The sequence below is a fragment of the Lactuca saligna genome, chromosome 7 (genome assembly GCF_052625555.1).
Source record: "Lactuca saligna cultivar CGN05327 chromosome 7, ASM5262555v1, whole genome shotgun sequence".
NCBI classification, from domain to species: domain Eukaryota; kingdom Viridiplantae; phylum Streptophyta; class Magnoliopsida; order Asterales; family Asteraceae; genus Lactuca; species Lactuca saligna.
Window position 1 is genome coordinate 25750072 of NC_136423.1, and position 10771 is coordinate 25760842.

The 10771-nt window shown below is 32.7% G+C and overlaps 1 long non-coding RNA gene across 1 annotated transcript; it reads left to right on the forward strand.

Moving 5' to 3' along the window:
* The first annotated feature begins 371 nt into the window (after positions 1-371).
* Positions 372-1127, forward strand: LOC145005631 (uncharacterized). The gene is made up of 2 exons (XR_013662640.1): positions 372-870; positions 949-1127. It is a non-coding gene; the product is annotated as an uncharacterized LOC145005631 (long non-coding RNA).
* The last annotated feature ends 9644 nt before the right edge of the window (positions 1128-10771 follow it).

Here is a 10771-nt window from a genome sequence, read left to right on the forward strand (position 1 = left end):
AAGAGCTTCTTTGGCAACATCACAATTAATGGAAAGATAGGTAGCAAATTCACTTTGGTTGGCACTTGGCAGAGAAAGGGCCACGGTTCACAATTATTGATGTAACTAGTCGACGGAGTTCAACTCTCGAAATCTGAACATCGACATTCCCAATGATCTATTTTTCCATTTCTTTTTCTTGCCTGGACTTTTAACTAACCTTTTCAGGAGCGAACCAAACACACTTTAACAGTGGATAATTCTCAAACTGTAAATGTAAGAGTCTATCCAGTTTATTTTTTAATATATTAGTAATTTATAATATTGAAGAAAACGAAAAAAGAATTTATAAATAAGGCCAATTCAACCATGTTATTCATTTGGTCTGATCACACACTAAAAATATAATCACCCAATGGACAAAAATAAGGCTTCCAATCATGCTACCCACGTCGATATCCCATGATTACATACAACCATACACATCTCTATCCTCACCCCTACCTCTACCCTTACCCCAACCCCACCCAACCTCCATTTTCATCTTCATCTCCCTTTCATTAGCACACACCAACCCCTTACATATCATGTCTCCTTCAATTCCCACCATCAACATGTCCGACATCCAGTCTCCAACATCTTCTTTCAAAGTTCAGTTGGTCTCAAGATCTGTATCCGAGAGGCTTCTTGTGAAATTTGCAGATGTATCGGAATTCGGATTTGATTACTCCCAAAGCGGCCTATGGTCTCCTCCACTTCACCGGACTGTTTTCCTTAGTTCACCTGGGGAAATCTTGACACCAGATGAAATGCTGCAGAAGTTAGAATCTATGGGAAGACACCGGAGAAGATACACATATTGTCTCAACGTATGATATATATACATGCTGGGTAATTAGTTTTTTTATATTTTCATGCTTAAAGATGGTAAAGATTCGTTGATACCATGAACATGTTTGTATTTTGCAGGCACTTTTGTGCTCTCCTAAAAGATGAACTGCGTTGCACTTGCATTATTATAACCAAATAGTTCTTATGTGGATTATTATTTTATGTTTTAAATTTTTTTTTCCGGGGAAAAAAAGAAGGTTTTGCTACAATTGTAAATGTTAGATTAAACATTATATGTAATTTTTCATTATATTTCACATGTTTGCATGTGATTGTGTTACGTCATCCCACGTGAAATAGGATATTTTCTCTCAATTTCACAAAAAGGATTATTAAACATAGTTTAAAGACACACTGTTTTGTAATTTAGTTTACTAATAGTTGGAAATTATTTAAGATATAGATCGATTATAATTTTTCTAGATTGAACAATCTGTACTAACTGAATTGATCAGGTTAAACATCTACTGTTTTTTGCTATTGAGATCAAGCAAGAAGCATTGTTTTGGGAACAAATTAGAGGTCTTTTCGAAGGCTTTCTTTTCCAATAAAACCATATATTTTTACATATTACAGAGATAGTAATTTATTGATTTTATTTGAATAAGAGAGATGTCATTAAAATAATAAAATTTTGACTTTTTCGTGAAATTTAACTAGCCGTACAGATATAAGATTAGAGCTTGGACCACATTACTACCCTACATTTTATCTATACACATTTTATAAAAATAATAAGAGGAAATGAAGATAATTCATATAAATATTTTGTTGATTAATTAAATGATAAGATTAGGACTAAAGATAGAAAAAAAAAACTTTTTTTTTTTGTTATCATGCAATCTTAGGCTGAACCATTTAAAATAATATGTAACTTATATATAATTGTTAGGATAATAGTAGTAAAATGTACATGCAAGCAACATATTGATAAGATCGATATTTATGAACGCACATTATCTTAAAGGATAATTATTGGCCATTGTATTGTATATGGCGATCACGTTCTACTAACTATCAACAAACTCCACGACTCAATAATCTTTCTTCTAGAGGCTCATCACCAAACTAAACGCCTTCGATGGCATGCAACTCTTGTAAACCAAGAACTATTTTGCATCCTCTAGCTCTCTCTAGTATGACGTTTTCTCATGGATCAACATGAATGTCAGTTGAAGTTATGCAAAACTTCAACTTATTGTTACCATCTTAGTAAACATGTTTGTTAGATTTTTCATCTAAAGGACTTTCCTAACATATCATCACTAATAGGATGATAAAATATATGATGAAGTAATATCTCATCTCGAATGTGTTTCATCATACTCTAGACATCAATTCTTCATAAAATAAACCAAATTGTGGTTGTCAAAATAAAGAATACAATCTTTTGGTTTCATATATAACTCTGATTAGAAGTTATTCAACCAAATAACATATATTTGTTTGTTGTGCAATGGTTGTCTATTCTCCTTATGTGCTAGAAACAGCAACACATTTCTAAATTTTGTACACCCACCTTATTGATGTATCCTGATGTGCAAAATTATAGCTATCAACTTTTAAAAATAAAAATCTAACTAACTTAACTAATTTGGAAGTCTACTTGACGAGTTGGAGACCCCAATTCGTCGTGTAGAAACCAATAGGGATCACGTATTCGGAGGACATACTCAACGAGTTGGAGGACCCAACTCAACGAGTTGCAGTTGATTATGAAAAAAAAAACCCTAAATTTAGAGTTTGCACCCTATTTAAAGGACCTTAAGTCCTCCCCTCCAGCCTCCTTACCACCTTTCACGTCCAGAGAGCAAACCCTAAGCGAACTAAACCCTATTTGAGTTTGTGTGAGGCTAAAAGGGTATGTTTGGTGCACTTCTTAAAAGAGGCTTGAAGATTTGGAGTCTTGGAACGGGAAGGAACTTGTGGATCTAGCATCTGCATCGTGGTGGCACTCATTTGGAGGTAAAAAGTCTTTACCTTGGCTTTCCATCCCTTAGATCTCATCTATGAAAATTTTATGGGCATTTTGGTGCTAATGGGGGTCATTCTCAGGTTGGAGCTTGTCACAAGGATATGGCTTCTGATCTAGACTCATCTAGGCCGTCTTTGACAAAATGCCCCCAAGCTTGATGAAGCTTTGGCCTTTCTTTATTCCCTAAAATTATTCGTAAGCTTAGTATAGATGATTTTAGCCTCATGAGACCATACATGCACGTAAAGTTAGCAACTTTACATGGTAACTTCACCCTAGGAAGCCAGATCTAGAGTTTGAAGTCATAAAATCAACTGGAATGAGTTGAATACGAAATGGATGAAGGAACTCGACGAGTTGCATAGTCAACTCGATGATTGGATGAGGGTTTCCCGCTTTCTGAATTCTGCATGAACTCAACGAGATAGAAAAGTGACTCGACCAGTTGGTTAGGGTTTTCCTGATATTCTGAATCTTGCATTAACTCAACGAGTTACTTGGTAACTCGGCGAGTTGACTGGGGTTTTCGCGACTTTTTGAGTTCTAAAGGAAACTCGATGAGTTTGTAAGCTACACTCGACGAGTTGGGTCTACATGGACTGTTGACTTTGACTTTAACCAGGGGTTGACCAAGTTTGACTTCTGAGGGTATTTTGGTAATTTGGGAATTTATGGAATTGGATCAATGGTGGTTGTAAGTGTTTGAGTTTGGAGTCGTGCTTCGGGAGTTTGATCTTTTCAGTTCACTACAGCTCGACATTGCGAGGTGAAACTATTTTGAAAACATTTTGTAATAAATATTGGTTTTTAAATGTTTGAAAAAGTTTTAAATTTTCATGAACTTTATGGATGTTACATTATGATCAAACATCCAGTCATTACCAATTTATGACTATTATGTTATGGTTAAACACATGTAACACGAAATCGATATTATGATGAATTTGGGTATGCACGATAAATCTAATAGTTGCTTTCCTATGATCGAATCGAGCAACCAAGCATAAATTATAGATAAGTTATGCTCTCTAACACAGTTAAAGTTACTAGCTTTAATTACATAATCTAAGATTTGTTCAATAGTAGCTCTAGCAGTTTAATGCTTATAAATCACTAGGTAATAAAGTTCATGCAATTAGATGATCATCTACTACACAAAACTCATATGAAGGCAATCAAAGACTAGAACTAAAGCATATAAAGTTTTGATTTATCAACACTAGAAAAACCAACCATAATTAATCATGAAATCGAAATCAAGTCATAGTTCAAAGGGTTCATCTTCACCAAAAATAGTTAAAGGTTCTTAGCCTCTCATCATAACATAAACACACACTAAATCAATGCAAATAAGAATAGACATGATTAGAGCTAGCAAACTGAGTAGATCGATGTTGATTTCTGCTAGATCTCCAAATTACTTCTAAATTTTTTACACCTACCTTATTGATGTACCCTGATGTGAAAAATTATAGCTATCAACTTTTAAATATATAAATCTAACTAACTTCACTAATTTGGAAGTGTACTCGACGAGTTGGAGGCCCCAAATCATCGTGTAGAAACCAGGAGGGATCGCGTATTCGGAGGACCTAATCAACGAGTTGGAGGACCCAACTCGACGAGTTGTAGCTGATTATGAAAAATCGTAAATATAGAGTTTGCACCCTATTTAAAGGACCTTAAGTCCTCCCCTCCAGCCTCCTTACCACCTTTCACGTCCAGAGAGCAAACCCTAAGCGAACTAAACCCTATTTGAGTTTGTGTAAGGCTAAAAGGGTATGTTTGGTGCACTTATTAAAAGAGGCTTGAAGATTTGGAGTCTTGGAATCGGAAGGAACTTGTGGATCTAGCATCTACATCGTGGTGGCACTCATTTGGAGGTAAAAAGTCTTTACCTTGGCCTGGCATCCCTTAGATCTCATCTATTACAAGTTTATGGGCATTTTGGTGCTAATGGGGGTCATTCTCAGGTTGGAGCTTGTCATAAGGATATGGCTTCAGATCTAGACTCCTCTAAGCTCTCTTTGACATAAAGCCTCAAGCTTTATGAAGCTTTGGCTTTCTCCATGCCCCAAATTATTCCTAAGCTTAGTATGAATGATTTTAGCCTCATGAGACCTTGCATGCACGTAAAGTTAGCAACTTTATGTGGTAACTTCACCCTAGGAAGCCAGATTTAGAGTTTGAAGTCATGAACTCGACTGGAATGAGCTGAATGCGAAATGGCTGAAGGAACTCGACGAGTTGCATAGTCAACTCGACGATTGGATGAGGGTTTCCCACTTTCTGGATTCTACATGAACTCGGCGAGTTAGCAAGGTGACTCGATGAGTTGGTTAGGGTCTTCTCGATATTCTGACTCGTCGAGTTCCTTTAGCCCTTTTCTCATTCAGACGCTTTTAAGCGAAACCAAGGCTCCAAACTGTAGATCTAGCCTCCTAGGGTGTAGTTACCACGTAAAATTGCCAACTTTACATGCATGCAATGCTCTAAGAGGGAAAACACCCAAAACTAGTCTTAGGAAGAGGTTTAGGGCATGGATAAAGGCAAAGACAAGATAAAGCCGATAACTTTATGACTATGGGGCCTAGAGGAGTCGAGATCTGAAGTTACAACTTCAAATCATGCTCAACTTCCAAAAATGGATCCAAAGTGGACTAAAAAGGCCCTAAACTCTTGAATGGAGAGATCTAACAAGAAAATGATCAAGGTAACGACTTTTTACCTTCAAAAGGATGCTACAACTTAGTAGATGTTGGATCTATAAGGTCATTCTCGTTCCAAGCTCCTAAACCTTCAAGTTTCTCCACGAAATGCACCAAACACACACTCTTTAGCCGTTTACACACTCAAAATGGAAGGTTAGCTCGTTTCGGGTTTTCTTCTGGATGATAGGGTGGTAAGGGGGATAGAGAGAGGACTTAAGGTCCTTTAAATAGGATGCAAACCCTAAAAATTAGGGTTTTCATGCACGGCCTCAACTCGTCGAGTTGGGTCCTCATACTCCTTGAGTGGGCTTCATAATCTCTGTGGCCGGATCAGTTTCCACACAACGAGTTGGGTCAAGATTCCCTACGAGTTATGGCATGGGAAAGTTCCATTAATGTCTTACTTAAAGATCTTGGTATGTGAAGCATATGTTAAAAGAGTTACTTCTAACAAGCTTGACCCTAGACCTCAAAAGTGTATCTTTTTGGGATACCCAAAAGAAACCATGGGTAACTACTTCTTTCAAAAAGATGAGAACCGAGTGTCCATAGCCTGGAAAGCAGTGTTTATTGAAAATGACTTTATCTTGTATAATTATTAAGTATTTAATATTAATAAATAAATTCAACTCTTGTATTTAATTAGAGAATAATTATTGTTTTATGAAAATAATAATAAAAGAAACAGCAAAATTAGTCATTATATGATAAGGTATGATACAATTAGCCATGTACTGGAGACTCTGGTTATCATGATTAAATTTGATATGAACAAATAAATTAAAGAATTCCATATGAATAAATAAATTCAACTCTTGTAGCTTCCCCATGTTTGTCTTATGCATGTGAAATGAGCTAGTTGAGTTTGGTCTTTCTATCAATGTGGGACTCATTCTCACATTCATCTCTTTTACTAACTTTATTTTCAAATGTCCGTCTTTGAGTATGATATCTCATTCACATATACTTCATTTAGTACATATAATATATCGTTTCAAAATTCTCACGGAGGAGAATGCAAACTCACTTAGAGTTAATTATATATCCACTATATGTATATATTTATATATGTCCAAAGTTAGTAAAAATATTTATACTAAAATTTTCCAACAATAATGATATGGAATGGTGAGTGTTTTATAGTGGTATCGTTTACATGTAATGATGATGTATGTATATCATATGACCTTATAGCAAAATGGTTATTAAAGAACAACTTTGTTGAAGTTAATATCAATATTCTTGCGCTGAGGACTATGAATACTTAAGAGTCCTAATTTGGCTGTTTGTAACTAATTAGGCTACCTTCTGCCTAATTGGTTATAAATGTCGGTTGGTTAAATTAATAAAATGACTAGTATAATATATTTTCAAATTATGAACGATATGAAAATGTTTCTCTATTAACAACTAGGCGTAAGATCCATGTATTACATGGATTCATTTAAAAAAACCAAATACAAAAATTCTAAATATTTGAAAAAGTTTGAATTTATAAGAAAATTTTTAAAAATATTGAATTATTCAAATTAAAGTATTTTTTCTCTTGTAAATTTATACAAATAATTTAGATAAATATACAAAGGAAACTAATAAAGTTTTAATTTAGAAATGTTGAAATTAAATGTAAAGTCAATTATTGAAATTGATATATATTTATTATTACATTTAATATTATGTGAATTTAATAAATGTAAAAAACCACAAAATACCATCTGGAGAAAATTTATTTGAAATTAACCACAAAATTACATGTGGCAAAATCAATATGAGTGTGACATGTGGTAAAAGACGTGGCAAAAAACCTTCATTTATTAAAGATGCTTTTTTCTCTTGTAAATTTATACAAATAATTTAGATAAATATACAAAGGAAACTAATAAAGTTTTAATTTAGAAATGTTGAAATTAAATGTAAAGTCAATTATTGAAATTGATATATATTTATTATTACATTTAATATTATGTGAATTTAATAAATGAAAAACCATAAAATACCATCTGGAGAAAATTTAATTGAAATTAACCACAAAATTACATGTAATCAAATCAATATGAATGTGATATGTGGCAAAAGATGTAGCAAAAAAAACATTTATTTATTAAAAAGGATGAGAGAAGATATGGGCTAAAAGATATACAAGACATTATCCATTAATCAAGTAAATACATCTATCCATTTAAACTAAATATTTCATTTTGTTTTGAATATTTTTTGTCTAAGAATTAATACTTTACATGCTTAAATAACTAATAGAGTAATTATAAAAGTTGTTGTTAAGTTTATTTTTCTATTATATTTCAACTATTTGTATAAACCGTAAACATGTTAAAATCATAGTGTAGCATGAAGCATCTGTATTCTGTAGCCCCATATGAGGTTGTCTACTTGTCTTCAAAACTTGACGCTTTTTATTAGGTGTCATCATATTGGTGTATGTACCATCTCCAATAATTAATATTTGTTTGGAGATCTTTGTGTTGATCATAATGTAACCAAGCAAAAGATAAGAGTATTTTGCATAGTTGAATTAATAACTATTTAGGACAAACTTTCTAAGAGGGTATCATATTTTGATTGGATTTGTATTTAAGATACCAAACTTTTCTTTGTACCACACATAACTTCAAACTTCCCAAATTTCAAATACAAATATTATTTTAACATGGTCTAAAAAACATCTAATATTAGAAAATCAAAATATTAATATCATTAATAATAATAATAATAATAATAATAATAATAATAATAATAATAATAATAATAATGGAAGCAAATAGGAATTTAAATAAACAATTGGTATGTTAGGTCCTCCTTAAAATTTGTTGACTTCTTCAAGTATGAGCTTTATCATTTTCATTCCTACTGCCACTTGCTACGTTATTTCCTGGGTTACATACATTTAAAGATTCTAATGGGTAAGCATAAGGCCTAGTGAGTTTATGGTTTTCATGCATGTTGATGTCAATAAATAAAAACAAATATAAAGTATAATTATTTTCATTTCTTCCATCATTGGTGATATATTAGGGAACTACTATCATTTCCAAGGAAGAAGTCTCTCCGTCGGGCACAATCAATATGCTTACGGCCAATTAATCAGATCGTAAGCTCTCTGCCACGTACGAACACCTTGTACGACGATAAATAGTAAGACCGTGTAGTTAATCAACTCGTTCTCTATACAGATGTCCCTCACCCTTTTACATGAAATAGTTCATAAAGTCTACATAAATATTCATAGCAATAACAACGGTAACATATAATTGCAAATAAATTAGAATCAACTTTTCATCCAAGCAACTATAAAATTCACACAAAACTCATATTATTGGCGCTAGGTCTTAACCAAAGTCTATCATGCTACACGCACCCTACATTTAACCAACATTATTTTGTAAGGCTTCAATCCTAGAAAACATCCTATGTGTCATTTTGGTTCTGTTATCCATGTATTTCGTTCGACCAAAATAGTGATTGTTATTTAATTATGTTGAGTACGATGTTTATAATAACCTTCTCGAAAAATATTTTTTTTTCTTTAGATATATCAATATAATTAAATAACAAGGTTTTACCTTTAATAGTTAATATTGAAAAATACTTAATATAACAATAGATAATGTACTATTAACTCGATCTAAACATTGTATTTATAGATTCTAGATACTGACATATAAGTAATATTGTATTAGGACTCTAACGACCGACTTGACATATATTCCTAATTGGTTGGTCTCTAGGGGGTCGTTTGTTTCGTTTAATTCCTAAGGAATTGAAAGGAATTAGAAACTAAAATCCAATATAAAACGTGTTTGGCTAACAGAAGAAATGGAATATGATTTCCATAATTACTTTTTAATTCCGTGCATGAAAGATTTCCCATTGATTCCCTGTCTATAAGGAATCCACATTCTGTTAGCTTTTTTTTTTTTTTTTTGTTACACAATTATCCTCCCATATATATGCGGTTCTAGTAAAACAAAATAAACTATGTGATTTTTCATATCTTTTCTACGATTACCTTCTTCTATCGATTATATTTTTCTCCAATCAGTTTTTGTCAAAAAAAAATCATCTATCGATCATATTTTTTCTACAATTGCTGCCGTATTTCATCTCTGGCTCATCATTATTCTACTGCTTTGGTGTATCTATCATCTTCGTTTACAGGTAAATCCCATGTTCAATTTTTCTGCAATTAACAGTGTTCAACCATTTTTTATATATATATTTGTAATATGTGATTCATCTTTGTCTGATAGAAAATAGCATAATTTTTTAACATTTGTGCTGCTTACTACATCTTTAGTTTCTTTGTGTGAAGTATGAACAATTTTCTTTACATGCTATGTACGTTTATTGTTGTCGTATTATAAAATTTATTTTCTAATTCCTTTGTAAAATCAGCAAACTAAACAGGAAACAGATTTCATTCCTTGTCCTCTAAACGCAATTCAGCTTCTAGTACATTCAGATTCCAATTCCTTCAAATTCCAATTCTTGTGACAGATTCTATTCCTTTAAAAAATATTTTGCGAAACAAACCCCACCTAAGTGTTTGGTCTCCACGAATTAGGTTTCCAACAAGTTTACTATGACTTAACGACCTATTAATAATTATGTTACTATATAAGATAGATCTAAAAACTTCCCACTTAAGAGTTCTTCAAACATTGTCCTATCGAAGCTAGGTTGGTACTCCTAAAAGTGTAAATGGGTCTAAAGAAGAGTCATATATGAAAGAGAAAACAAATGGATAGTTAACAAAGATGCATATTTTTTTCTTGAGAAAAACAACAATATAACAAAACCATAACAACTGTTCGTGCAAGTAATTCAAAACTTATAATGCAAGTGCAAATTTCGCAAATCCATATACTATTTATGCAATTTTTTAAAAAGTAATAGTTAATTAGTTATCGTCGTCTACAACGACGCTGTTGATTATCTCAGAAAAAACTCTCATCGTCCCACACTCTCGTTGTCTCCATGTGATACATCATACATTTCGTGCTAATTATTTCATGCTAATTATTTGGGTTCTATGATCGTGCTAACATGTAATCGTTGCTACTTACTAGTGACCAAACATTATTTTTTGGTTACATGTATTTAAACACAATTTCGACCCAACCCAAATATACACAATTGAACACAATGTTTGTATATATCCAATGGACCAAATCATGGACCCAGCCCAAATCTAGACAAC